This window comes from Zophobas morio, unplaced genomic scaffold (assembly GCF_036711695.1).
Source record: "Zophobas morio isolate AGI-343-1 ecotype UQ-CSIRO unplaced genomic scaffold, CSIRO_AGI_Zmor_V1 ptg000030l, whole genome shotgun sequence".
Lineage (NCBI taxonomy): Eukaryota > Metazoa > Arthropoda > Insecta > Coleoptera > Tenebrionidae > Zophobas > Zophobas morio.
In genome coordinates, this window is record NW_026972135.1 from 2953195 (window position 1) to 2981124 (window position 27930).

The window sequence follows — 27930 nt, forward strand, 5'->3', positions numbered from 1 at the left end:
TTAAATTTTTCGATTTTAAAATTTTTTGTTAGATTTTTCAATTTCTCGGCGTTTAATTTTTCATTTTTCAGTTTTTCGATTTTTCAGTTATTCGATTTCTCAAATTATCGATATTTGGATGTTTCCATTATTCGATTTTGAGATTTATCTATCGACTTTTTATTTGAAATTTTTCAAAGTTCTCAATTTTTAACTGTTCGATTTTTCGATTTTGACCTGTTTTTTATTTCTCAATTTTTCGACTTCAAAATGGTTCGATTTTTTGATTTTCCAATTTTCCGATGTTTCAATTTTTAAGTCTTAGAATTTTGAATTTTTCAATTTTTCGGTTTCTTGATGTTTCGATTTCTCGATTTTTCAGTTTTTCGATTCTTAAATTTATTTTTCGATTTATCGATTTTCGACTTTAACTTTTTTGATTTTTCAGTTTTTCAGAATATAATTTTTAGATTTTTAAATGTTACATTTTTTAATTTTCCGATTTTTCGAATTGTTTCGATTTCTCGATTGTTAATTTTTCGATTTTTTGACTTTGCGATTTTTCTATTTCTAAATTTTTCGATATGTTGATGTTTCAATGTTTTCGATTTTTCGATTGTTCAGTTCTTCTACATTGCTGTTTTTCAGTTTTCCAAATTTTTAAATTTTTTGCTTTTCGATTTTTCAATTTTTTTCAGTTTGAGATATAGTTTTTTTAATGTGAAATTTTTCAATTTTTAACATTCGATTTATCGATTTAGGCCTATATGTCAATTTTTCGATTTCTCGTTTGCTCGATCTTTTAATGCTTCCATTTCCCATCTTTCCGATTTTTCGACTTTTCAGCATTTCGATTTTTTGATTTTCCAATTTTTCGATGTTTCTATTATACAGTTTTCACTTCTTAAATTTTAGAAGTTTGAATTGTTCAATTTTTCGATTTTTTGATGTTTTGATTTCTCGATTTTTCAATTTTCCGACTCTTTAATTTTTCGATTTCTCGATTTTTCAATTTTTCGATCTTCCAATTTTTAAATTTTAGAATTTTGAATTTTTCAGTTTTTCGATTTTTCGATTTTTCGAATTGTTGATGTTTCGATTTCTCAATTGTCACTTTTTCGATTTTTTGACTTCGCGATTTTTCTATTTCTAAATTTTTGCAATATGTTGATGTTACAATTTTTTCGATTTTTCGATTTTTCGATTTTTCAGTTCTTCTATATTGCCGTTTTTCAATTTTACAAATTTTTAAATTTTTGCGAATGCGAATTTTTTAGAAATTTTCAAAAATTCGCATTTCGTACCGATTCTTTTGAAAATGTTGCTCCGTGACCATCAACACGCTACATTTTTGGAATCAGCATGTCGAGATCTACGTCCCCGAATTTTTTCGGAATTTTTAGAAAACTTTTTTAAAAGTGAAATTTTTCCAATGGTCCCCCCTTCTTCAAATTTCGGCCAATTTTTGACATTTTCGAAACTTAACTAAATACATTTTCTTGTAGATTTTGAGCTCTAGAACTCACTTCGGGCATCGTTTCTTTGATAACTGCAACCGTTTTTCCAAAATCATCAATTGAAATATCGAAATTTTTAGAAATTTTCAAAAATTCGCATTTCGTACCGATTCTTTCGAAAATGTTGCTACGTGACCATAAACTCGCTACATTTTTGGAATCAGCACGTCGGGATATATATCCCTGAATATTTTCAGAATTTTTAGACAATTATTTCAAAAATGCAAATTTCGACCCATTTTTGACGGTTTTCGAAATTTAACTAAATACTTGTTCTTGTAAATTTCGGGACGCAGAAGTCACTTCCGGTCTCATTTCTTCAATAACTTCAACCTACGCTGAGCATTGAAATATCGTAATTTTTAAAATTTTTAAAAAATTTAGTACTTGAAACATCGAAAAATTGGAAAATTCACAGATCGAAATTTCGAAATATCGAAAAATCGAAAAGATGAAAAATCAAAATAATTGAATAATCGAGAAATCGAAATAGGCAAAAGTCGAAAAATCGAAATAATCTCAAAATCAAAAAATTTTAAAAATCGAGAAATCGGACCATCCAAAAATCAAAATCAAAAATTTAGACTCAGAAAATTGAAAAACAGAATAAAGAAAAACTGAAAAATAGAAAAATCGAAAAGTCAAAAAAATGGAAAAATTGAAAATCGAGGTATCGAAACATCAACAACTGGAAAAACTGAAAAATTCAAAAATGTAAAATTTCAAAATTCTGAAAAACTGAAAAATCACAAAAGTAAAAAATTGAGAAATCGAAAAATCGAAAAGTCGAAATATCGAAAATCGAAAAATTGAAAAATTAAAAATTCTAAAATTTAAGAAGTGAAAATTGTATAATTGAAACATCGAATAATTGGAAAATCAAAAAATCGAGAAATTGAGAAATCGAATAACTGAAAAATCGGAAAATTGAAAAATGAAAAATTAAACGCAGAGAAATTGAAAAATCTAACAAAAAATTTTAGAAAATCGAAAAATTCAAAAGCCGAAAGAAGTCGAAATATCGAAAGATCAAGATATCGAAACATCAAAATACTCAAAAATGTAAGTTTGAAAAATCGAAAAATAGAAAAATGGAAAAACCGAAAAATAAAAAATTTAGACTTAGAAAATTGAAAAATAGCAATAAAGAACTGAAAAATCGAAAAATCGAAAAGTCGAAAAAATTGAAAAATTAACATATCAATACAAAAAGCGCAAAGTCAAAAAAATAGAAAAATTGACAATCGATAAATCGAAACATCAACAAAATGTAAAACTTAAAAATTCTGAAAAACTGAAAAATCAAAAAACTAAAACATTGAGAAATCGAAAAGTCGAAATATCGAAAAATCGAGAAATCGAAAAATTAAAGAATCGAGAAATTGAAAAATCGAGAATTCGAAGCACAAAAAAATCGAAAAATTGAAAAAATCAAAATTCTAAAATTTAAAAATTGAAAATTGTAGAATTAAAACATGGAAAAATTGGAAAATCAAAAAATCGAAATGCGGAAAAGTCGAAAAACCGAAAAATAAAAGAAATAAAAATTCGGAAATTTGGAAAATAACAATATAGAAGAACTGAAAAATCTAAAAATCGAGAAATAGAAAAAACGCAGTCAAAAAATTCGAAAAATTGACAATCCAGAAATCGAAACATCAACAGCTCAAAAAATCGGAAAATTGAAAAATATAAAATTTAAAAATCGAAAAATTATATTCTGAAAAACTGAAAAATCAAAAAAGTAGTGAATTGAAAAATCGAGAGATCGAAAGATTAAAGAATCGAAAAATTGAAAAATCGGGAAATCGAAACATCAAGAAATCGAAAAACTGAAAAATTCAAAATTCTAAAATTTAAAATTGAAACATCGAAAAATTGGAAAATCGACAAATCGAAATGCCGAAATATCGAAAAATCGAAGAGATGAAAAATCAAAAGATCGAGCAAAAAGCTCAAGTCGAAAAATCGAAAAAAAAATCTCAAAATCTCAAAATCAAAAAAATGAAAATCTCGATAATTCGAGAAATCGAAAAACTGAAAAATCGAAAAACTGAAAAATAAAAAATTTAGACTCAGAAAATTGAAAAATGGCAATAAAGAAGAACTGAAAAATCGAAAAGTCGAAAAAATTGAAAAATTAACATATCGAAAAATCGAGAAATACTTAAAGCCCAAAGTCAAAAAAAATCGAAAAATTGACAATCGAGAAATCGAAACATCAACAACTCGAAAAATTGATAAATTCAAAAACGTAAAATTTAAAAATTCTGAAAAACCGAAAAATCACAATAGTAAAAAATTGAGAAATCGAAAAAAAGAAAAGTTGAAATATCGAATGATGGAAAAATTAAAGGATCGATAAATTGAAAAATCGAGAAATCGAAAAATTAAAGAATCGAGAAATTGAAAAATCGAGAATTCGAAGCTCAAAAAAATCGAAAAATTGAAAAATTCAAAATTCTAAAATTTAAAAATAGAAAATTGTAGAATTGAAACATAGAAAAATTGGAAAAAAGAAATTAAAATTCGGAAATTTGGAAAATAACAATATAGAAGAACTGAAAAGTCGAGAAATAGAAAAATCGCGAAGTCAAAAAATTCGGAAAATTGACAATCGAGAAATCGGAACATCAACAGCTCGAAAAATCGGAAAATTAAAAAATGTAAAATTTAAAAATCGAAAAATTATATTCTAAAAAATTGAAAATTCAAAAAAGTAAAAAATTTCAAAATCGAGAGATCTAAAAATTAAAGAATAGAAAAATTGAAAAATCGAGAAATCGAAACATCAAGAAATCGAAAAACTGAAAAATTCAAAATTCTAAAATTTAAAAATTGAAACATCGGAAAATTGGAAAATCGAAAAATCGGAAAGCCGAAAAGTCGAAAACTCGAAAAGATGAGAAATCGAAGCTTCGGAAGATCGAACAATCCAGAAGTCGAAAAATTGGGAAATCAAAACGGGTCAAAATCGAAAAATCGAAAAGATAGAAAATGAAAAATTTCAAAAAAAAGTCGATGGATAAATCTCAAAATCGAATAATGGAAAAATCGAGAAATTGAATAATCAAAAAGTCTCGATAATTTGAGAAATCGAATAACTGAAAAATCGAAAAACTGAAAAATGAAAAATTAAATGCCGAAAAATTGAAAAATCTAACAAAAAATTTTTAAAATCGAAAAATTCAGAAGCCGAAAGAATTCGAAATATCGAAAGATCAAGAAATCGAAACATCAACCTACTCAAAAATGTAAGTTTGAAAATTCGAAAAATTGAAAAATGGAAAAACCGAAAAATAAAAAATTTAGACTCAGAAAATCGAAAAATAGCAACAAAGAAGAACTGAAAAAAATCGAATAATCGAGTCAAAAATTGAAAAATTGACAATCGAGAAATCGAAAAATCGAAAAGTCGAAATATCGAAAAATCAAGAAATCGAAAAATTAAAGAATCGAGAAATTGAAAAATCGAGAATTCGAAGCACAAAAAAATCGAAAAATTGAAAAATTCAAAATTCTAAAATTTAACAATTGAAAGTTCTAGAATTGAAGCTTCGAAAAATTGGAAAATCAAAAAATCGAAATGCCGAAAAACTGAAAAATAAAAGAAATAAAAATTCGGAAATTTGGTAAATAACAATATAGAAGAACTGAAAAATCGAAAAATCTAGAAATAGAAAAAACGCAAAGTCAAAAAATTCGAAAAATTGACAGTCCAGAAATCGAAACATCAACAGCTCGAAAAATCGGAAAATTGAAAAATATAAATTATATTCTGAAAAACTGAAAAATCAAAAAAGTAATAAATTTAAAAATCGAGAGATCGAAAAATTAATGAATCGAAAAATTGAAAAACCGGGAAATCGAAACATCAAGAAATCGAAAAACTGAAAAATTCAAAATTCTAAAATTTAAAATTGTAACATCGAAAAATTGGAAAATCGACAAATCGAAATGCCGAAATATCGAAAAATCAAAAAGATGAAAAATCAAAAGATCGAGCAATACGCCCAAGTCGAAAAATCGAAAAAAATCTCAAAATCTCAAAATCAAAAAAATGAGAATCACAATAATTCGAGAAATCGAAAAATTGAAAAATCGAAAAACCGAAAAATCAAAAATTTAGACTAAGAAAATTGAAAAATAGCAATAAAGAAGAACTGGAAAATCGAAAAGTCGAAAAAATTGAAAAATTAACATATCAAAAAATCGAGAAATACAAAAAGCGCAAGTCAAAGAAATCTAAAAATTGACAGTCGAGAAATCGAAACATCAACAACTCGAAAAACTGAAAAATTCAAAAAAGTAAAAAAATGAGAAATCGAAAAATTGAAAAGTCGAAATATCGAGAAATCGAAAAATTAAAGAATCGAGAAATTGAAAAATCAAGAAATCGAAGCACAAAAAAAATTAAGAAATCCAAATTCTAAAATTTAAAAATTGAAAATTGTAGAATTGAAACAGAAAAATTAGAAAAAAGAAATAAAAATTCGGAAATTTGACATTCGAGAAATCGAAACATTAACAGCTCGAAAAATCGGAAAATTCAAAACTGTAAAATTTAAAAATCGAAAAATTATATTTTGAAAAACTGAAAAATTAAAAAAGTAAAAAATTGAAAAATCGATAGATCGAAAAATTAAAGAATCAAAAAATTGAAAAATCGAGAAATTGAAACATCAAGAAATCGAAAAACTGAAAAATTCAAAATTCTAAAATTTAAAAATTTAAAAGCCGAAAGAAGTCGAAATATCGAAAGATCAAGAAATCGAAAATACCTACTCAAAAATGTAAGTTTGAAAATTCGAAAAATTGAAAAATGGAAATATCGAAGCGAAAAACAGAGAAATCGAAACATCAGAATATCGAAAAATTAAAAGATTCGAAAATCTAAAATTTAAAAATCGAAAAAGTAAAAAATCGAGATCTCGAAATCGGAAAATCGGAAAATTGAAAAATCCAAACATCAAAAAATTGGAAAATTGAAACATCGAAAAACCGAAAAGCCGCAAAGTAGAAACATCGAAAAAATCAGGAATAAAAAAAAAAAGAAAGAAAAAATATAGTAATCGAGAAATCGGAAAGTCGAGAAGTCGAAAAATGAAATACCTAATTTAAAATAAAAAAAAATAGATAGGTAGATTTAAAAATCATACATTGAAAAACCGAGAAATTGAATAAAAAAATTGAAGAATTCAGAATTTAAAAATCGAAAAATTGCAAAATTGGGAGGTTGAAAAATTGGAAAATCGAAAAGCCGAGAACTCGAAAAATTGAAAAAATGAGAATCCGAAACATCAAAAGATCGAGAAAACCCAAAAAATTGAAAATGAATTTAAATTTGGTGGTTCGAGAAATCGAAAAATTGAAAAATCGAAAAATTGAAAAATCGAAAAATTGAAAAATCGAAAAATTGAAAAATCGTAAAATTAAAAAATTTAAAAATCGGAAAAATGGAAATCCGAGAAAACTGAAATCAAAAAGTCGAAAAATTGAAAGATGCGAAAACTAAAAAATCGAAAAATTGAGAAATCGAGGAATAAAAAAATCGAGACATCGAAGTCGAAAAATCGAAATATGAAAATCGAACGTTATCAAGTCGTAAAATTAAAAAATCAAAAAATTGATGCAACGTAAACTTGAAAAATTCAAAAAATAAAAAATCGAAACATTGAAAAACCGAAAAATTGAGAAATGGGAAAATAAAAAGTCCATTAAACGAGAAATTGAGAAATCGAAATAGTCAAAATTATGAAATGTCAAAAATTTAAAAATCGAGAAAATTGAAAGGTCAAAAAATTGAATCGCAAAACTGAGACATCGGAAATCGAAAACTGAAAAAAATCGAAAAATCGAATATTTGAAGAATCGTAAAATTGAAAAATCCTAGCAGTGAATTATCTAAAAATCGAAGTAAATTTTAAAAGCCGAAAAAGTGGAAAACAAAGAAATTCAAGTTGAAAAATTGAAATCCAAAAAGCGAACGTTTACAAAGTCGTAAAACTGAAAAATCAAAAACCTGAAAAATAGGAAAATTGAAGAATTGAAAAAATGAAAAATCGAAAGTTCGAAAAATCGAAAAATTGAAAAATGGGAAAATAAAAAACCCATTAATCGAGAAATTGGGAAATCGAAATATTCAAAATGTCAATAAATTAAAAGTGTAACAATTTAAGGGGCAAAAAATTGAAAAAATCGAAAAATCGAATATTTGAAAAATCAAGAATTGAAGAATCGTAGAACTGAAAATTTCCAGCAGTGAATTATCGAAAAATTGATTAATCGAAAAACTTAAAATCGAGATATTGAAAGATTAAGTAAATTTTAAAAGCCCAAAAATGTGAAAAATATAGAAATAGAAGTTGAAAAATTGAAATCGAAAAATCGAATGGTTATAAAGTCGTAAAACTGAAAAATCAAAAACCTGAAAATTCAGAAAATTGAAGAATTGAGAAACTGAAAAATCGAGAAACTGAGAAATAGGAAAATAAAAAAATCAATTAACCAAAAAAGTGAAAAATCGAAAAATTCAAAATTTAGAAATGTCAAAAATTTCAAAAACTAAAAATTGAACCGTCAAAGAATTGAAAAATCATAAAACTGTAACATCGGAAAATTGAGAAATCGAAAAATGAAAAAATGGAAAAATCGAAATTTTGATAAACCAAGAAATTGAGGAATTGAATAATTGAAAAATCCCAGCAGTGAATGATCAAAACATTAATTCATCGAAAAACTTAAAATCGAGATATTGAAAAATCGAGAAATTAGATACTTCGTCGAAAAACCGAATTATATTTTTAAAAGCCGAAAAAGTGAAAAATAGAGAAATCGAATCGAAAAATCGAACGTTTATAAAGTCGTAAAATGAAAAATCAAAAACCTGAAAAATCCGAAAACTGAAGAATTGAAAAACTGAAAAATCGAAACTTTGAAAAAGCGAGAAAGTGAGAAATAGAAAAATTAAAAAATTCATTTATCGAAAAATTGAGAAATCGAAAAATTCAAAATTTAGAAAAGTCAAAAATTCGTAAAACTGAAACATCGGAAAATTAAAAAATCGAACGTTTGAAAAATAGAGAAATTGAGAATCGAATAATTGAAAAATCCCAACAGTGAAGTATCGAAAAATTGATTAATCGGAAAACTGATAATCGAGATATTGAAAAATCGAAAAATTGAGAAATTGAAAAATTGTAATATCTACAATTTTGATTTTTTTTTCAAAAATGTCGATGTCTGGGATATAATTCAACACAAATTCATAAACAAGTTCAGGACTATGGAACTTTTTTAAATAACATTTATTCCACAAAATTGTAAGATGACGTCATCAATTCCTCTGGACTCATTAATGGATAAATTTAAACTGAGACTGCTATCAAAAAAGCAAACGAAATAAAAAAAAAACAAATTCAAACTAAAAAATACCAAACAAAAAAAGGGACATCCAAGGAAATAGAGAAAAAAATGACATCATCAAAATTTTGGTGGGGATGGACAGACAAATTATGGTTAACGATGATAACCTCAAAACGTGTGCTAAATTTCACAGCAACCGATTTCGTAGTTTCCAAGATAAATCGTAGAAATATTATCAAAAAATCTTTAATAATAAACTTCAAGTTTCATTTATAAAGACATGGTATACCAAAATAATGCCTAAAGTGAAAAAATAAAAACGGATTAATGAACCACAAATAAGAAGCATATTATTTCGAATATATAAATGGACAAAATTCCATAGCAGTCAATCTAGTAGTTTAGGGATTGTACGGTTCTTTGAGTAGCGCACAGTAAAATTATTTTTAAATAGAACACGCTGTATATTTTTATATATTCTCACTGCCCTATTTACAGGCCAGGGTTTATGATGATTGAAATGGAGAAGAATAGACAGAGTAATTGAAAATTAATGTATACAGCACTTCCAGAAATAGGAGATTCTGGTTACATATTCCTTTGTATATATACATATTGCGAAAAACCTGACATGAAGAACGCACCCGACTCCGAATACCCAACAAGATTATGATTAATTACAAGACAAGACTGCGTGTATGAATAAATTTCGAATTTTCAATTTCGTCGAATTTATTCTGAGTCACTGTAAAAAAGCATGGTTAACAATTTTATATTCTACGGATAACAAAGGACGCAACTGCGGGAAAAGCCTACTGGTCACTGAATGTCGGGTTCCAGTGTGTTTGCTAAACACAATATGAAAAAATGGTAATTAAGATAAAAAATCCGAAAAGAAATTTTGTCAGTTTCACGCGAAACGCTTTTATATGTAAATTATGAAGACGAATTTTAAAAAGGAAATAATATATTCATACAGTTTTTATGGTCGGTTTTAAAATAGGCGATTATCGTTAAATAAAACATATAATATATGGGTGACGTAATAATTATTAGGCATTTTTTAATTTGTTCGTACCCATGTGTGAAATCGGTTTCATGAACATTCCAATTCCACACTGTCTAGGTACGAAAATAGGTTTTAGCGATATTATAAATATTTAGTATTGCGGCATATTTTGTGCCGCCTTTCGAAAATGTTTCGTATACTATAAATAAAAAATATTCTCAACCATTCTTGTTTAAAAAAAATCTGAATTATTCGCAGAAATTATTTATGATTTAATAATAAATCAGTTATGAGCTCATTGAAAAATTTCAATTATTTTTAAATGCATAAAATTATGGCTAGTTTAGTCATGTGTGGATTAAAATTGGAAAATAAACGTGGGTGGATCTATTACAAGTGACGGCTAAGATCAAAGTCGTTATTGCTAGACACAGCACGCTCTCCATTTATTTGTAATAAACTCAAAGAAAGGTGTGCTAATTGTCGTGCTCTTTGAATTTCTGTTCGTAACCATTTGTGAATCAATGGATAAGCATTCTACCGGATTTCTTGACTGGTGTTACTCAGCATCACTTTTTATTATTTTTAATTTAAATCCTGATATTTAAAACTATTTAAAAAAAATACTGAAGTCGGCAAATATATTACAATATTTTTTTTATTATTTGACACCCTATATATTTATAAGGTTTTGTATTTTTTTTAATTTTTATTAATTTAATTCCTAGTGACTATTAATGATTTAAGCAAATTTCTGTGTGTGTTGGCAATTCTAACTTATTGGCAGCAATGCTAGTAGCTAAACCGTCTTGGTGTCATAAACGTCAATTTGACAATCAGGTGTGCCATAGTAAAAATTTAATTATGTTGCCAATCTGACAAAAAAATTGCAAACACTGGATTATTTACGTTTAATTTTTAAACTTGTTAACATAAATTTTGGCAAAGAGTGACTAGATTTGTATACACAAATAATTGTGTTAATGAATTCGTCACAGTCGCCTTAACACAAAAACTAAGTTAACTTAATTCACTACAACTTTTTTACAACAATCTATATGTCATTAGAAAAAAAGTTGAATGTCGTAGACAAAAACATTGTTAACAAACACACGGTATAATCTAATAAAAGTTTGTCTCTTATTTTGGATGATTTTGGGAATTTTGGTTCTTAATATCAAAATGTATACTGGTGATAAAATGATTATGATCAATTTCAAATAATTCTCTAAGTTTGAAAGAGAATTAAATAGGGAAAAAATACATAGTTTAATTCAAACCATCTCCCGATTTTTTTAATGATTTTCTTCGTTATTATTAAAACGTGGTATTCTATGAAAATTCTTTTTTTTTTCATTCAATGAGAGAAAAAGCAAAAAATCTATTTTAGGCTACTACATTTTAATATTGTTATCCTCAGTTATAAAAGTTTTAGAAACTTTGCCAAAAATTTTAAAGGGAAAAGTTGAAAAATTTAAGAATTAGGAAACTTAAAAAAATATATAAAAATTAAAAATTGAGAAATTGCAAAACCTACAAACTGAAAAATAGAAAAATTGATTTGAAAAATTCAAAAGTTGGAAAATTTTAATTGAAAAATGAAAAAATTGCAAATAGAAAAATTGTAAAAAAGACGAATTCAAGAAATGAAAAATTGAACAATTGCAAAAAATGAACGGATGAAAAACCCAAAAGTTGAAAAATTAAAAATACATAATCTTGTAATCGAAAATATTGTAATCTGGGAAATTTGCAAAATCTAAAAACTGAAAAATCATAAATTGAAGACACGAAATATTGAATTGAAAAATTCACAAGTTGATAAATTTGAAATTTAAAAATTCAGAAACAGAAAAATCAAAAAATTAAAAATCGGGAAACTAAATCGAAAAACCAAAAAAATCGAAAAATCGAAAAACTGAATAAATGTTGAAAATTTAAAATGAAAACTCGAAAAATTGACCGAAAAAATTCAAAAACGAATAATTCAAGAACGGAAAAATTGAAGAGCTAAAACATCCAAAAGTTCAAAAATTCACCGTTAAAAAGACGACATATTGTAACTTTGTATTGTCGAAAATTTGAAAAATCTAAAAATTAAAAATCCAAAAATTGAAGGAACGTAAAGGTGGAAAGTCAAAAATTGAAGAAACGAAAAATTGAATTGCAGAATTCAAAAGTTTAAAAATTTAATATTCAAAAATTGAAAATTGAGAAAAAATCGACAAAAAGAACAATCGAAAAATTGCAAATTCGAAACACTAGCAAAAATTGACTTGAAAGATTTTGGAAACGATAAATTGAAAAATTAAAGAGATTAAAAATTGAATTGAAATATTCAAAAAGATTAATTACTTAAAATTCAAAAATTATAAAATCAAAAAACTACAAAATCGAGAATCCGAAAAATCGAAAAATGGAATGGACAAAAAATTAAATTGAAAAATTCCGAAGTTGAAAATTTAAATTGAAAACTCGAAAAATTGTATCGATAGTCTGAAAAAACGAAACATTTTAAAAACGAAAAATTCAAGAAACAGAAAATAGAAAAATCGAAAATTTCAATAAGAGATGCAAAAATTCAAAAGGTCAAAAATTCTAAACCTAAAACTCGAAACATTGCAAATTGAAGAAATGGAAATGTCGAAATTTTTTAAAAATCTAAATCCAAAACTTGTAGAAACGAAAAATTGACTTGAAAAATTCAAAAGTTCAAAATTTAAATTCAAAACTGGAAAAATTGCGAATGGAAAAATTGTTAATATCGAAAAGCTGAATAAAAACCAAAAATTTGAAATACGAAAAATCGAACAATAGGAGAGATGAAATATTGAAGTGAAAAATTCGTAAGTTGATATATATTTAAAATTAAAAATTGTAAAATCAAAAATTTAAAAACCGGGAAATTGCAAAATCGAGAAACTAATCGAACAAAAAATCGAATTGAAAAATTGACAAGATCTTTAAATTAAAAATTCGAAAAACTGCAAATCGAGAAATTGAAAACTCAAAAAGTTGGAAAACGAAAAATTTTAAAACGAAAAATTCAAGAAACAAACATTGAAAAATCGAAAAATTGAAGAGATGAAAAACCCAAAAGTTCAAAAAATTAATTAAAACTAAAAACAGGAAACATTGTAAACCCACAAAATTGTAATCTCAAAAATTTTAAAAATCTAAAAACTAAAATTCCAAAAATTGTAGCAACAAAAAACTGAAAAGTTAAAAATTAAAGAAACAAAAAATTGATTTGAAAAGCTCAAAAACTGTAAAATAAGGAAAGTAAAAATTAAAAAATTGGACGTATGAAGAATTGAAAAATCGAAAAATTAAAGTTCGAGAAACTACGGAATCGACAAACTAAAAAATTAAAAAATTGAAAATTCAAAAAACTAGAAAACAATAAAAAGACGATAAACTGAAAAACTGAAGACGTCAAAAATTGGATTGAAAAGTCGTAAGTTGATAAGTTTAACATTAAAAAAATCGAGTAACTTCCAAATCGACAAACCAACAAATCGAAAAATTGAAAAATCGAAAAACTGAGTAACAAAATGAATTTAAAAATTAAAAATTTGCGTATTTAAATTGAAAACTTGAAAAATTGCAAATAGAGAATTTTAAAATCGAAAAGTTGAAAAAGCAAAATATTTTAAAAATGAAAAATTCAAGAAAGGAAAAAACGAAAAATGCAAATATTGAAGAGATGAAAAATCCAGGAGTTCAATAATTTAGAGTTAAAAACACGAAAAATTGCAAATTGAAAAAATTGTAATGTCGAAAATTTGAAAAATCTAAAAATTGAGGGAATGAAAAAACGAAAAATTGAAATGAAACATTTAAAATTCAAAAATGGTAAAATCTAAAAAGGAAAAATTGAAAAATTAGACATGTGGAAAATTGAAAACCCGAAAAATTAAAAATGGAGAAACTAAGATCAACAAACTGAAAATTAAAATAAATGGAAAAACAAAACATTTCATTGTAAAATTTAAAAAACGTTAAACTGAAAAATTGAAAACTTGAAGAGATGAAAAGTTTAAAAGGTAAAAATTCAAAACTAGACACATTGTTGCAAATTAAAAAAAAATGAGAAATTTAAAAAACCGAAAAATTGAGTTCAGTTTAAAAACTGAAGAATAAAAATTTAATTAAAATATTCAAAAATTTAAATTGAAAACTTGCAAGTCGAACAATTGAATTAAAAATTCATAAGTTGATAAACTTAAAATTCAAAAAATTGTAAAATCAACAAATATAAATCGACAAACCAAAAATCAAAAAACTGAGAAATTGAAAAATTGAGTAAACAAATTGAACTGAAAAATTCAAAAGTTGAAAATTTATATTAAAAACTTAAAAATTTCAAGAAACGAAAAATTGAAAACTCTGAAAATTGAAAAGATGAAAAACCCAAATTTCAAAAATTAAAAACTAAAAATACGAAACATTGCAAATTGAAATAATGGTAATGTCGAAAATTTTAAAAATCTAAAATTAAAAAAATCGAAAAATCACAGATTGAAGAAACAAAAAATTCAAAAATTGAATACATTTAAATTCAAAAATTGGTAAATGGAAAAACTAAAAATTGAGAAATTGGACATGTTGAAAATTGAAAAATCTAAAATTAAAAATCGAGAAACTACAATTACTGAACAATTCGAGAAACCAAAAATTGAAAAATCGAAAAATTGAAGAGATGAGAAATTAAAAACATCAAAAATTCAAAATTGAAAACATTGCAGACTGAAAAATGGCAACGTCGAAAATTAACAAAAAATTTGAAATCCAAAAATTAGAAAATCTAAAAACTGCAAAATCAACAAATTGACAAATCGAATAAGTGCAAAAATCTAAGAGTTCAATAATTCAAAATTAAAAACACGAAACATTGCGAACGGAAAATTGAATTTAAAATTCAAACATTGGTAAATAGAAAAATCGAAAATTTGAAGAACTGAAAAAATGAAAAATCGAAAATTAAAAATAAAGAAACTACAAAATCGACAAACTGAAAAATCGAAAATTCGGAAAACTTGAAAAATGAAAATTTAATTCAAGAAACGAAAAATTCAAAAATTGAAGAGAAAATCGAAAAACTGCAAAATCAACAAACTGAAACATCGCAAAAGTGCAAAAATCAAGTAGATAATTCAAAACAGGAAATATTACAAACTGAAAAAATGGATAATCGAAAATTTGAAAAATCTAAAATTGAAAAATTCGAAAATTAGTAAATAGAAAAATTAAAAATCGACAAACTGAAAAATTGAAAAATTGAAAATTCGGAAAACTAGAAAAACAAAAAATTTAATCGAAAAATTCAATAAACGAGAAATTGACAAATCGAAAATTAAAGAGATTTAAAAATTCAAAATTTCAAAACATTGAAAACTAGATACATTACAAATTGAAAAAGTGAAACCGAAAAATTGACAAATGAAAAAGTGAAAATCATAGTTCAGATGAAAATAGTTAAATTTCGAAAAAGCATTAATTACAAAGTTTCAAAAGTGCACAAATTGAACTCATTTCGGACTTGTGAAATTACGTATACCTATTGCATTTATGAAGAAAAAAACATATAGGTTCTTTGAAAACTGTATGGTAATAAAACTAAAATATCTGAACTTTTATCCAAAAAAAAGAAAACAAAAATACAAACTTATAAACAAGGTCTCTGAAATAAAAATCCAGAAATCTCCGAATTTTGTTGTTTCAGAATTGTCAAAAAAAAAAAGTTTTTGACGATGTTGTAGCAAATTCTATTTTAAAATTTTGAAAATTCCACTCAACTGACAACTTTAAATTTTCGAAAACTTCAGAATCTCGTAGAATTTATATCTTATCCATGAATTAACACAGATTGGTACACGTTACAAAACGAAAACTTTTTAAACTGGTTATAAACCAGTTTCAAATCAGAATTTAAAGTCACGTTTATTTCGAGTTTCGAGACATAATTATAAATTTAATTGTTTTGTATATAAATATTTTTAAATTTCAGATACTCTGATTAAAAATCTTCACTGTTAGTGAAATTATCAAAAGTATTTTTTTTAAGTTAAGCTCCATTTTTTCGGTTGATGTTAGTTTCGAAAAACAAAAAACAAGAATAAAACGAAAAACACTAAAATCTAACGAGTATCAACACGATTTATTTTAGAAAACCCGCATTTGTGGGAATTTACCTCAATTTTAAAGAACCGGAACACCGCGGTCTGTATTAACCAATAACCTCACAACTATCCGCTCTCAACTAAGCTCATTTATATTCCAAATGTCAACAATGAATCTCCAATTTGATTGTTTAAAAACGTAAAACCTCAAGGATGGCCATTTTTAACACCAAAGACAAACGAAAACTGTTACATAACTCGCACAAAACCTGAAAAATCCCTCACCGACCTCCACCACGCCACGCAAAAAACGCCCTTCCCGACCTTAAGCCCTCAGCCCTGTCCTTCACCTACCGCGACCCAAACAAACCGAGCTTTAACAGGTCAAGTGTGTTCGAAAAGACTTACTCACCCGTGAACTCCGTAACTCAATGAGCACTAACACCGATTAAATGTCCACGATGATCACACGCATAACTCGTCACAAATCTACAGACAGCGTTCGACGCTTTCCTCTCGGCTTTGCGTTAAAAAGGAAGACAAACTGCGGCTTGAACGTTATTGTTTTATTCCGGGTGTTTGGGAAATCCTTCCCAGTGGCGGCTCGTGGGTGGGAACGAGTCGCCTATGGACGCTAAATGAGCGTGCTTTGTTTGGTAATGGGCAGGGTTTTCACTGCTGCGTTCTTTTTATTTCAGTGATTCACTTCTTGTCGAGGCGTTTCGACACTCTGGACGCCCTCAGCCGGATTCGGGTCAGACTGGCGTCAGGAGGGTTCCTGTTGCGCGTCCTGATTTGATTTTTCCAGTGACGGTGTTGCGCTGATTTACTTTTACTTTCTTTTGGGGTCAAATTCGGTTAGTTTATGATGCGGTGTGCTTTTTGTGTGGGGGCTGGGCTTGCCCATGGTCATGGGCCGCTTTGTTGCGGGATGGTGATGGGAATTTGGCGACGTGTTGCAACACTGCACGCATTTCCTTATGTGATTTTTATGCATTTATGTATTGTGTGTGAAAATTTTTGACGAGTTTCAACGTGTCTAAACTTGAAAAAAGATTTTAGAAATGAAGATATAAAAAGTGAAAAATCGAGAAATGGGAACACCAAAAATCGGAAAATTGAAAAATCGAAAAAGTAAAATGTCGAAAATTTGAACAGTCGAGAAATGGAAAAATCAAAAATCAAGAAATCGAAAACCTGAAAATTTGGAAACGTTAAAAATTAGAAATTGAAAAATTTTAAAAATCAAAAATTCGAAACTTAAAAAACAAAGTCGACAGAGTAGAAATTGAAAAATTTCGAAAAACAAATAGAAATTTCAATATTTAAAAAATCGTAAAAATCAAAAATCTGAATAATCGAGAAATTGAAAAATTCCATAACTCAAATGGCGAAAAACTGAGAAATCGAAACACTGAGAAACTCAAAACATCGAACAATTTAAAAAATCGAAAAGCCGAAAAAAGTCGAAGAATTGAATAACCGTGAAAGCAAAAAATAGAAAGATCGAAGTATTCAAAAACTGAAACATCTAAAGATCGAGAAATCGAGAAATTGAGAAATTGAAAAAGTATAAAATTCAAAAATTCGGAACTTAAAAAACACAGTCGACAAACTGAAAAATCAAAAATTTTAAAAATCGAAAAACTGAATAATCTAAAACAGAGTAATCAAAAAACCAGAAGATCGAGAAATCGAAGCATCAAAAAAATTAAAAATCTAAAATTTAAAAGTTTGGATAATTAAAATACTGAAAAATTGAGAAATTCAAACACCAAAAAAATCGGAAAATTGTAAATTCGAAAAAGTAAAAAATCGAAAATTTGGAAAGTCGAGAATTCGAGAAATGGAAAAATCAAAAATCAAGAAATCGAAAACCTGAAAATTTGGAAACGTCAAAAATTAGAAATTGAAAAATTTTAAAAATCAAAAATTCGAAACTTAAAAAACAAAGTCGACAAACTAAAAATTGAAAAATTTCGAAAAACAAATAGAAATTTCTCCATTTAAAAAATCGTAAAAATCAAAAAACTGAAAAATCGAGAAATTGTAAAATTCCATAACTCAAATGGCGAAAAACTGAGAAATCGAAACACTGAGAAACTCAAAACATCGAACAATTTAAAAAATCGAAAAGCCGAAAAAGTCGAAGAATTGAATAACCGTGAAAGCAAAAAATAGAAAGATCGAAATATTCAAAAACTGAAACATCTAAAGATCGAGAATTCGAGAAATGGAAAGGCCGTGAAGTCCAAAAGTCGAAAAATTGAGAAACTGAAAAATTATAAAAATCAAAAATTCGGAACTTGAAAAACAAAGTAGACAAACTGAAAAATCGAAAAACTGAAAAATTCCAAAAGTGAAATGACGAAAAACTGAGAAATCGAGAAATTGAGAAACTTAAAACATCGAACAATTTTAAAAATTGAAAAGCCGAAAAATCGAAAAATAGAAACACCAAAAATCGGAAAATTGAAAAATCGAAAAGTAAAATGTCGAAAATTTGAACAGTCGAGAAATGGGAAAATCAAAAATCAAGAAATCGAAAACCTGAAAATTTGGAAACGTCAAAAATTAGAAATTGAAAAATTTTAAAAATCAAAAATTCGAACTTAAAAAACAAAGTCGACAAACTAAAAATTGAAAAATTTCGAAAAACAAATAGAAATTTCAATATTTAAAAAATCGTAAGAATCAAAAAACTGAAAAATCGAGAAATTGAAAAATTCCATAACTCAAATGGCGAAAAACTGAGAAATCGAAACACTGAGAAACTCAAAACATCGAACAATTTAAAAAATCGAAAAGCCGAAAAAAGTCGAAGAATTGAATAACCGTGAAAGCAAAAAATAGATAGATCGAAATATTCAAAAACTGAAACATCAAAGATCGAGAAATCGAGAAATGGAAAGGCCGTGAAGTCGAAAAGTCGAAAAATTGAGAAACTGAAAAATTATAAAAATCAAAAATTCGGAACTTAAAAAACAAAGTAGACAAACTGAAAAATCGAAAAACTGAATCATTCCAAAAGTGAAATGACGAAAAACTGAGAAATCGAGAAATTGAGAAACTTAAAACATCGAACAATTTTAAAAATTGAAAAGCCGAAAAATCGAGAAATAGACACCAAAAATCGGAAAATTGAAAAATCGAAAAGTAAAATCTCGAAAATTTGAACAGTCGAGAAATGGAAAAATCAAAAATCAAGAAATCGAAAACCTGAAAATTTGGAAACGTCAAAAACGAGAAATTGAAAAATTTTAAAAATCAAAAATTCGAAACTTAAAAAACAAAGTCGACAAACTAAAAATTGAAAAATTTCGAAAAACAAATAGAAATTTCAATTTTTAAAAAATCGTAAAAATCAAAAAACTGAAAAATCGAGAAATTGAAAAATTCCATAACTCAAATGGCGAAAAACTGAGAAATCGAAACATTGAGAAACTCAAAACATCGAACAATTTAAAAAATCGAAAAGCCGAAAAAAGTCCAAGGATTGAATAACCGTGAAAGCAAAAAATAGAAAGATCGAAATATTCAAAAACTGAAACAACTAAAGATCGAGAAATCGACAAATGGAAAGGCCGTGAAGTCGAAAAGTCGAAAAATTGAGAAACTGAAAAATTATAAAAATCAAAAATTCGGAACTTAAAAAACAAAGTAGACAAACTGAAAAATCAAAACACTGAAAAATTCCAAAAGTGAAATGACGAAAAACTGAGAAATCGAGAAATTGAAAAATTTAAAACATCGAACAATTTTAAAAATTGAAAAGCCGAAAAATCGAGAAATAGAAACACCAAAAATCGGAAAATTGAAAAATCGAAAAAGTAAAAAGTCGAAAATTTGAACAGTCGAGAAATGGGAAAATCAAAAATCAAGAAATCGAAAACCTGAAAATTTGGAAACGTCAAAAATTAGAAATTGAAAAATTTTAAAAATCAAAAATTCGAAACTTAAAAAACAAAGTCGACAAACTAAAAATTGAAAAATTTCGAAAAACAAATAGAAATTTCAAAATTTAAAAAATCGTAAAAATCAAAAAACTGAAAAATCGAGAAATTGAAAAATTCCATAACTCAAATGGTGAAAAACTGAGAAATCGAAACATTGAGAAACTCAAAACATCGAACAATTTAAAAAATCGAAAAGCCGAAAAAAGTCGAAGAATTGAATAACCGTGAAAGCAAAAAATAGAAAGATCGAAATATTCAAAAACTGAAACATCTAAAGATCGAGAAATCGAGAAATTGAGAAATTGAAAAAGTATAAAATTCAAAAATTCGGAGCTTAAAAAACACAGTCGACAAACTGAAAAATCAAAAATTTTAAAAATCGAAAAATTGAAAAATCTAAAACAGAGTAGTCAAAAAACCGGAAGATCGAGAAATCGAAGCATCAAAAAAATTAAAAATCTAAAATTTAAAAGTTTGGATAATTAAAATACTGAAAAATTGAGAAATTCAAACACCAAAAAAATCGGAAAATTATAAATTCGAAAAAGCAAAAAATCGAAAATTTGGAAAGTGGAGAATTCGAGAAATGGGAAAATCAAAAATTAAGAAATCGAAAACCTGAAAATTTGGAAACGTCAAAAATTAGAAATTGAAAAATTTTAAAAATCAAAAATTCGAAACTTAAAAAACAAAGTCGACAAACTAAAAATTGAAAAATTTCGAAAAACAAATAGAAATTTCAATATTTAAAAAATCGTAAAAATAAAAAAACTGAAAAATCGAGAAATTGAAAAATTCCATAACTCAAATGGTGAAAAACTGAGAAATCGAAACATTGAGAAACTCAAAACATCGAACAATTTAAAAAATCGAAAAGCCGAAAAAAGTCGAAGAATGGAATAACCGTGAAAGCAAAAAATAGAAAGATCGAAATATTCAAAAACTGAAACATCAAAGATCGAGAAATCAAGAAATGGAAAGGCCGTGAAGTCGAAAAGTTGAAAAATTGAGAAACTGAAAAATTATAAAAATCAATAATTCGGAACTTAAAAAACAAAATAGACAAACTGAAAAATCGAAAAACTGAAAAATGCCAAAAGTGAAATGACGAAAAACTGAGAAATCGAGAAATTGAGAAACTTAAAACATCGAACAATTTTAAAAATTGAAAAGCCGAAAAATCGAGAAATAGAAACACCAAAAATCGGAAAATTGAAAAATCGAAAAGTAAAATGTCGAAAATTTGAACAGTCGAGAAATGGGAAAATCAAAAATCAAGAAATCGAAAACCTGAAAATCTGGAAACGTCAAAAATTAGAAATTGAAAAATTTTAAAAATCAAAAATTCGAAACTTAAAAAACATAGTCAACAAACTAAAAATTGAAAAATTTCGAAAAACAAATAGAAAGTTCAATATTTAAAAAATTGTAAAAATCAAAAAACTGAAAAATCGAGAAATTGAAAAATGCCATAACTCAAATGGTGAAAAACTGAGAAATCGAAACACTGAGAAACTCAAAACATCGAACAATTTAAAAAATCGAAAAGCCGAAAAAAGTCGAAGAATTGAATAACCGTGAAAGCAAAAAATAGAAAGATCGAAATATTCAAAAATTGAAACATCTAAAGATCGAGAAATCGAGAAATTGAGAAATTGAAAAAGTATAAAATTCAAAAATTCGGAACTTAAAAAACACAGTCGACAAACTGAAAAATCATAAATTTTAAAAATCGAAAAATTGAAAAATCTAAAACAGAGTAGTCAAAAAACCGGAAGATCGAGAAATCGAAGCATCAAAAAAATTAAAAATCTAAAATTTAAAAGTTTGGATAATTAAAATACTGAAAAATTGAGAAATTCAAACACCAAAAAAATCGGAAAATTGTAAATTCGAAAAAGTAAAAAATCGAAAATTTGGGAAGTCGAGAATTCGAGAAATGGTAAAATCAAAAATTAAGAAATCGAAAACCTGAAAATTTGGAAACGTCAAAAATTAGAAATTGAAAAATTTTAAAAATCAAAAATTCGAAACTTAAAAAACAAAGTCGACAAACTAAAAATTGAAAAATTTCGAAAAACAAATAGAAATTTCAATATTTAAAAAATCGTAAAAATCAAAAAACTGAAAAATCGAGAAATTGAAAAATTCCATAACTCAAATGGTGAAAAACTGAGAAATCGAAACATTGAGAAACTCAAAACATCGAACAATTTAAAAAATCGAAAAGCCGAAAAAGACGAAGAATTGAATAACCGTGAAAGCAAAAAATAGATAGATTGAAATATTCAAAAACTGAAACATCGAAAATCGAGAAATCGAGAAATGGAAAGGCCGTGAAGTCGAAAAGTCGAAAAATTGAGAAACTGAAAAATTATAAAAATCAAAAATTCGGAACTTAAAAAACAAAGTAGACAAACTGAAAAATCGAAAAACTGAAAAATTCCAAAAGTGAAATGACGAAAAACAGAAATCGAGAAATTGAGAAACTTGAAACATCGAAAAATTTTAAAAATTGAAAAGCCGAAAAATCGAGAAATAGAAACCCCAAAAATCGGAAAATTGAAAAATCGAAAAGTAAAATGTCGAAAATTTGAACAGTCGAGAAATGGGAAAATCAAAAATCAAGAAATCGAAAACCTGAAAATTTGGAAACGTCAAAAATTAGAAATTGAAAAATTTTAAAAATCAAAAATTCGAAACTTAAAAAACAAAGTCGACAAACAAAAAATTGAAAAATTTCGAAAAACAAATAGAAATTTCAATATTTAAAAAATCGTAAAAATCAAAAAATTGAAAAATCGAGAAATTGAAAAATTCCATAACTCAAATGGCGAAAAACTGAGAAATCGAAACACTGAGAAACTCAAAACATCGAACAATTTAAAAAATCGAAAAGCCGAAAAAAGTCGAAGAATGGAATAACCGCGAAAGCAAAAAATAGAAAGATCGAAATATTCAAAAACTGAAACATCAAAGATCGAGAAATCAAGAAATGGAAAGGCCGTGAAGTCGAAAAGTCGAAAAATTGAGAAACTGAAAAATTATAAAAATCAAAAATTCGGAACCTAAAAAACAAAGTAGACAAACTGAAAAATCGAAAAACTGAAAAATTCCAAAAGTGAAATGACGAAAAAGTGAGAAATCGAGAAATTGAGAAACTTAAAACATCGAACAATTTTAAAAATTGAAAAGCCGAAAAATCGAGAAATAGAAACACCAAAAATCGGAAAATTGAAAAATCGAAAAGTAAAATGTCGAAAATTTGAACAGTCGAGAAATGGGAAAATCAAAAATCAAGAAATCGAAAACCCGAAAATCTGGAAACGTCAAAAATTAGAAATTGAAAAATTTTAAAAATCAAAAATTCGAAACTTAAAAAACAAAGTCAACAAACTAAAAATTGAAAAATTTCGAAAAACAAATAGAAATTTCAATATTTAAAAAATCGTAAAAATCAAAAAACTGAAAAATCGAGAAATTGAAAAATTCCATAACTCAAATGGTGAAAAACTGAGAAATCGAAACATTGAGAAACTCAAAACATCGAACAATTAAAAAAATCGAAAAGCCGAAAAAAGTCGAAGAATTGAATAACCGTGAAAGCAAAAAATAGAAAGATCGAAATATTCAAAAACTGAAACATCTAAAGATCGAGAAATCGAGAAATTGAGAAATTGAAAAAGTATAAAATTCAAAAATTCGGAACTTAAAAAACACAGTCGACAAACTGAAAAATCAAAAATTTTAAAAATCGAAAAACTGAATAATCTAAAACAGAGTAGTCAAAAAACCGGAAGATCGAGAAATCGAAGCATCAAAAAAATTAAAAATCTAAAATTTAAAAGTTTGGATAATTAAAATACTGAAAAATTGAGAAATTCAAACACCAAAAAAATCGGAAAATTGTAAATTCGAAAAAGTAAAAAATCGAAAATTTGGAAAGTCGAGAATTCGAGAAATGGGAAAATCAAAAATTAAGAATTCGAAAAACTGAAAATTTAGAAACGTCAAAAATTAGAAATTAAAAAAATTAAGAAGCAAAGTCAACAAACTGAAAAATCGACAAATCGAAAAATGGAAAAATTCAAGCAATAAAAAATTCAGTTGAAAAATTGAAAAATTTCATAAAATAAATGAAAAATTCAAAATTTAAAAAACCGCAAAAATCAAAAAACTTCAAAATCGAGAAATTGAAAAATTCCAAAACTGAAATGACGGAAAACTAAGAAACCGAAAAATTTAGAAACTCAAAACATTGAAAAATTTTAAAAATCGAAAAATCAAATAACCGAGTAATCGAAAAATTCAAAAATGAAACATGGACATCAAGATCGAGAAATCGAGAAATGGAGAGCTCATGAAATCGAAAAATCTAAAAGTTAAGAATTGGAAAATTTTAAATGAAAAAAATCGACAAATCCAAAAATTGAAAAATCGAAAAATCGATAAATTTAAAAAACATCGAAATCTCGACAAATCGAGAAATAGAAAAATTGACACATCTAAATATTCAAAAACTGAAACATCGACAAAATGAGACATCAAAAGATCGAGAAATTGAGAAATAAAAAATTGATATTGGGTAATTGAAAAGCTTAAAATGGAAAAATCGATAAATTCAAAAATCGAAAAACTCAAAAATTTAAGACAGAGTAGTCGAAAAACCGGAAGATCGAGAAATTGAAACACCAAAAAACTGAAAAATCTAGAATTTCAAAATTTGGAAGATTGAAACACCGAAAAATTGAAAAATTGATAAATCGAGAAAGTAAAAGGTCGAAAATTTGAAGAGTTGAGAAATCGAGAAATGGGAAATTCAAAAATCAAGATATCGAGAAACTGAAAATTTAGAAAAGTCAGAAATTAGAAAATTGAAAAATTCAAAAATTCCAAAATTCGAAAGTTAAAAACACAAAGTCAACAAACTGAAAAATGGAAAAACTGAAGCAACAAAAAATTTAATTGAAAAATTGAAAACTTTCGTAAAACAGAGAAATCGAAAATTCATAATTAAAAAAAATCGCAAAAATCGAAAAACTGAAAAATCGAGAAATTGAAAAATTCCAAAACTGAAACAACGAAAAACTGAGAAACCGAAATAATGAGAAAGTCGAAAAATCGAAAAATTGAGAAATTGAAAAATCGAAAAGTTGAAAATGGAAAAAATGATAAATCGAAAAATTGAAAAATCGAAAAATGAAAAATTTTTTAAATTGAAAATCTGAAAAATCTAAAACAGAGTAGTTGAAAAATCGAAAGATCGAGAAATTGAAACATCAAAAAATCGAAAAATTGAAAAATCGAAAAAGTAAAAAATCGAAAGATTTAAAAGTTGAGAAAACGAGAAATGGGAACTTGAAAAAATCAAGAAATCGAAAAATTGAAAATTTAGAAAAAAAAGATTAGAAAATTGACAAACTGAAAAATTAAAACATTGAAAAATTTCGAAATGTCGAAAAATCGAATAACCGAGAAATCGAAAAATCGAAACATCTAAATATTCAAAAAACAAAAAACACAAAACGAGACCAGAAAAGATCGAGAAATCGTGAAATGGAAAGCTCTTGAAGTCGAAAAATTGAAAAATTTAAAACGAAAAATCGGGGAATCGAAAAACTGAAACATCGAAATCTCGATAAATCGAAAAATAGAAAAATTAAAACAACCAAATATTCAAAAACTAAAATATCGATACAACAAAATATCAAAAGATCAAGAAATCGAAAAATGGAAGGCCGTGAAATCGAAAAATCGAAAAATCGATAAGCCAAAAATTGAAAAATTTAAAATTTAAAAAATCGATAAATCGAAAAATTGAAAAATCGAAAAACTGAAACACCGAAATCTCGATAAAACGAGAAATAAAAAAAATTGAAACATTTAAAAATTAAATACCGAAAAATTGAAAAATCGAAAACTCAAATATTTTAAAAATCGAAAAATTGAAAAATCTAACACAAAGTAGTCGAAAAATCGAAGGATCGAAAAATCGAAACATCAAAAAACTGAAACATCTAAAATTTCAAAATTTGAAAAAGTAAAATACCGATAAATAGAAAAATCGATAAATGGAAACACCAAAGAATCAAAAAATTTAAAAATCGAAAGATTGAAACGACGGGCAATCGAGAAATGTAAAAATCCAAAAATCAAGAAATCGAATAATTGAAAATTTAGAAACGTCAAAAATTAGAAAATTGAAAAATAAAAAATGGTAAAACTGAAACATTGGGAAATTGAGAAATCGAAAAATGAAGAAATAGAGAAACCGAAAATTTGAAGAATCAAGAAATTGAAGAATCGAAAAATAAAAAAATTCTAACACTGAAAAATTGAAAAATTGAGTAATCGAAAGTCAAAAAAATTGAAAATTCAAAAAATTCTTATACAATTTTACTTAGGACTATGTTAATTTTTAACATTTAAATAACATTTAATAGACAAAACTGTTGAATGATATCATCAATTCCTGGATTCCTGGGGGGGATAAATTTTGATTAACGATTTATCAAAATTTAGATTCATAAACCACATATGCACCAGTATATTATTTTATATAAATAATATTTACTGAGGGACCGAAGGATGGACGGACAGAGAGAAACGGAAGACCTATTTTTTCCTATTCCAAAGGTCATGAAACGTCGAGAAAACATAAAAGTAACCAATCGTCCAATAGACTAGATTACAATACAAAAATGAAATTAAGAAACTGAAATTAGTATGGAAACAACATTTAGATGACAAAACTGCAGAGAAATATAAGCAATATAAAAAAAACAGAGTAAAAATCAGCATCAGAGAGGCAAAAACGAAGTTGGGAAAAATTGTGACATATTTTAAAAACCAACATCAGAGAAAATACGAAACTCTTTGACTCGAAGGATTAAGATTAAATGAATGAACTAAAAATGAAAACGGAGTTTTAATGACCACATGAAGATGATAGTGGAAGTAGTACCGAGGAACTATTAAACAAAAACGACACTAATCAGGCCGAAACGAGCAAAACCTGGAAAATAAAAAAGAAGAAGGATTAGATAACGCACTCAGAAGACTCAAATTAAGTAAAGCACCAAAATGTGATGACATAGCACCGGAAACGATAAAATACGTAGGAAAAACAGTAAGAAGAAAATACCACAAGAGTGAAACAACCATTTTTTACAAAATTAAACTCTCAAATAAAATTTAAGATCCACAATAATTAAAAACCGCTAAACAGAGAAAAATTTACTAGAGTCTTAATTGTAGAATTTGAAGGTACCCCAATCCTACATAAAGAAATTGCCGAAAATGTACAACATCTCAGATATTTGCAATATTCCCCTTGGGGTCTTTGAAATTTTTGACTTGTATGGAGATAATGGGAGAAAGAAAAAAACTTGCCGATATCAAATTGTGCTATAAAAAGAGTTAAAATAAATAACTGAAATATTTTCATGTTCGTTGTAATATTAAAATAATGCCATCAAAATGTGCGTTTGTTTTTTTTTTTTTTCTTTTATTGACATCTAATCATAGAAAGTACTTCCATTTAACTGTGTATTAAATAGTTCAATAGAAAGTATTTGTTTTAAGTGTATTATAATGAATTAATTACACTAGATAATTATAACATGTGTTCAAAATGAGCTGTCCTGACTTTTTTTATACTTCTGGTAGACTGTGCAATGTTGCCACAATTCTTTGCCTTAATTCCTCCGAAGATTCTAGTCTAATTATGTAAACCACAGACATAACATAAGGTATGTAATACAAAAAAATCAAGTTATAATAACCACTCAATTTAACCATCATATTATTAACATCTTTATTTCACTGATTTATAATCAAGACAAAAAATATGTATTAATTTTTTAGAACTTGTACGTATCCTCATCATTGTTATTTTAAAATAAGCTATTCAAACTTTTTGCTTATTTAATGAATAATGATGTGTTAAATATCTTCATGTGTTCATTGAGCATTATCAACGT

General features: G+C 26.2%; 1 protein-coding gene across 4 annotated transcripts in view; it reads right to left on the minus strand.

The window, feature by feature from the left end:
• The window catches only part of LOC135138311 (proclotting enzyme-like), a 69472-nt gene that overhangs the window by 41262 nt on the left and 280 nt on the right, over positions 1-27930 (minus strand). Inside the window, exon 1 of one of the 4 annotated variants that reach the window (XM_064068259.1) lies at positions 16405-16660. The exons of 1 other annotated variant lie outside the window; for it this stretch is intronic. The gene's annotated coding sequence lies outside the window, so the exon portion shown is untranslated. Of the gene's footprint in view, positions 1-16064; positions 16127-16404; positions 16661-27930 lie in introns of those variants that run through there. 2 more of the 4 variants (XM_064068262.1, XM_064068261.1) reach the window with 2 other exon arrangements.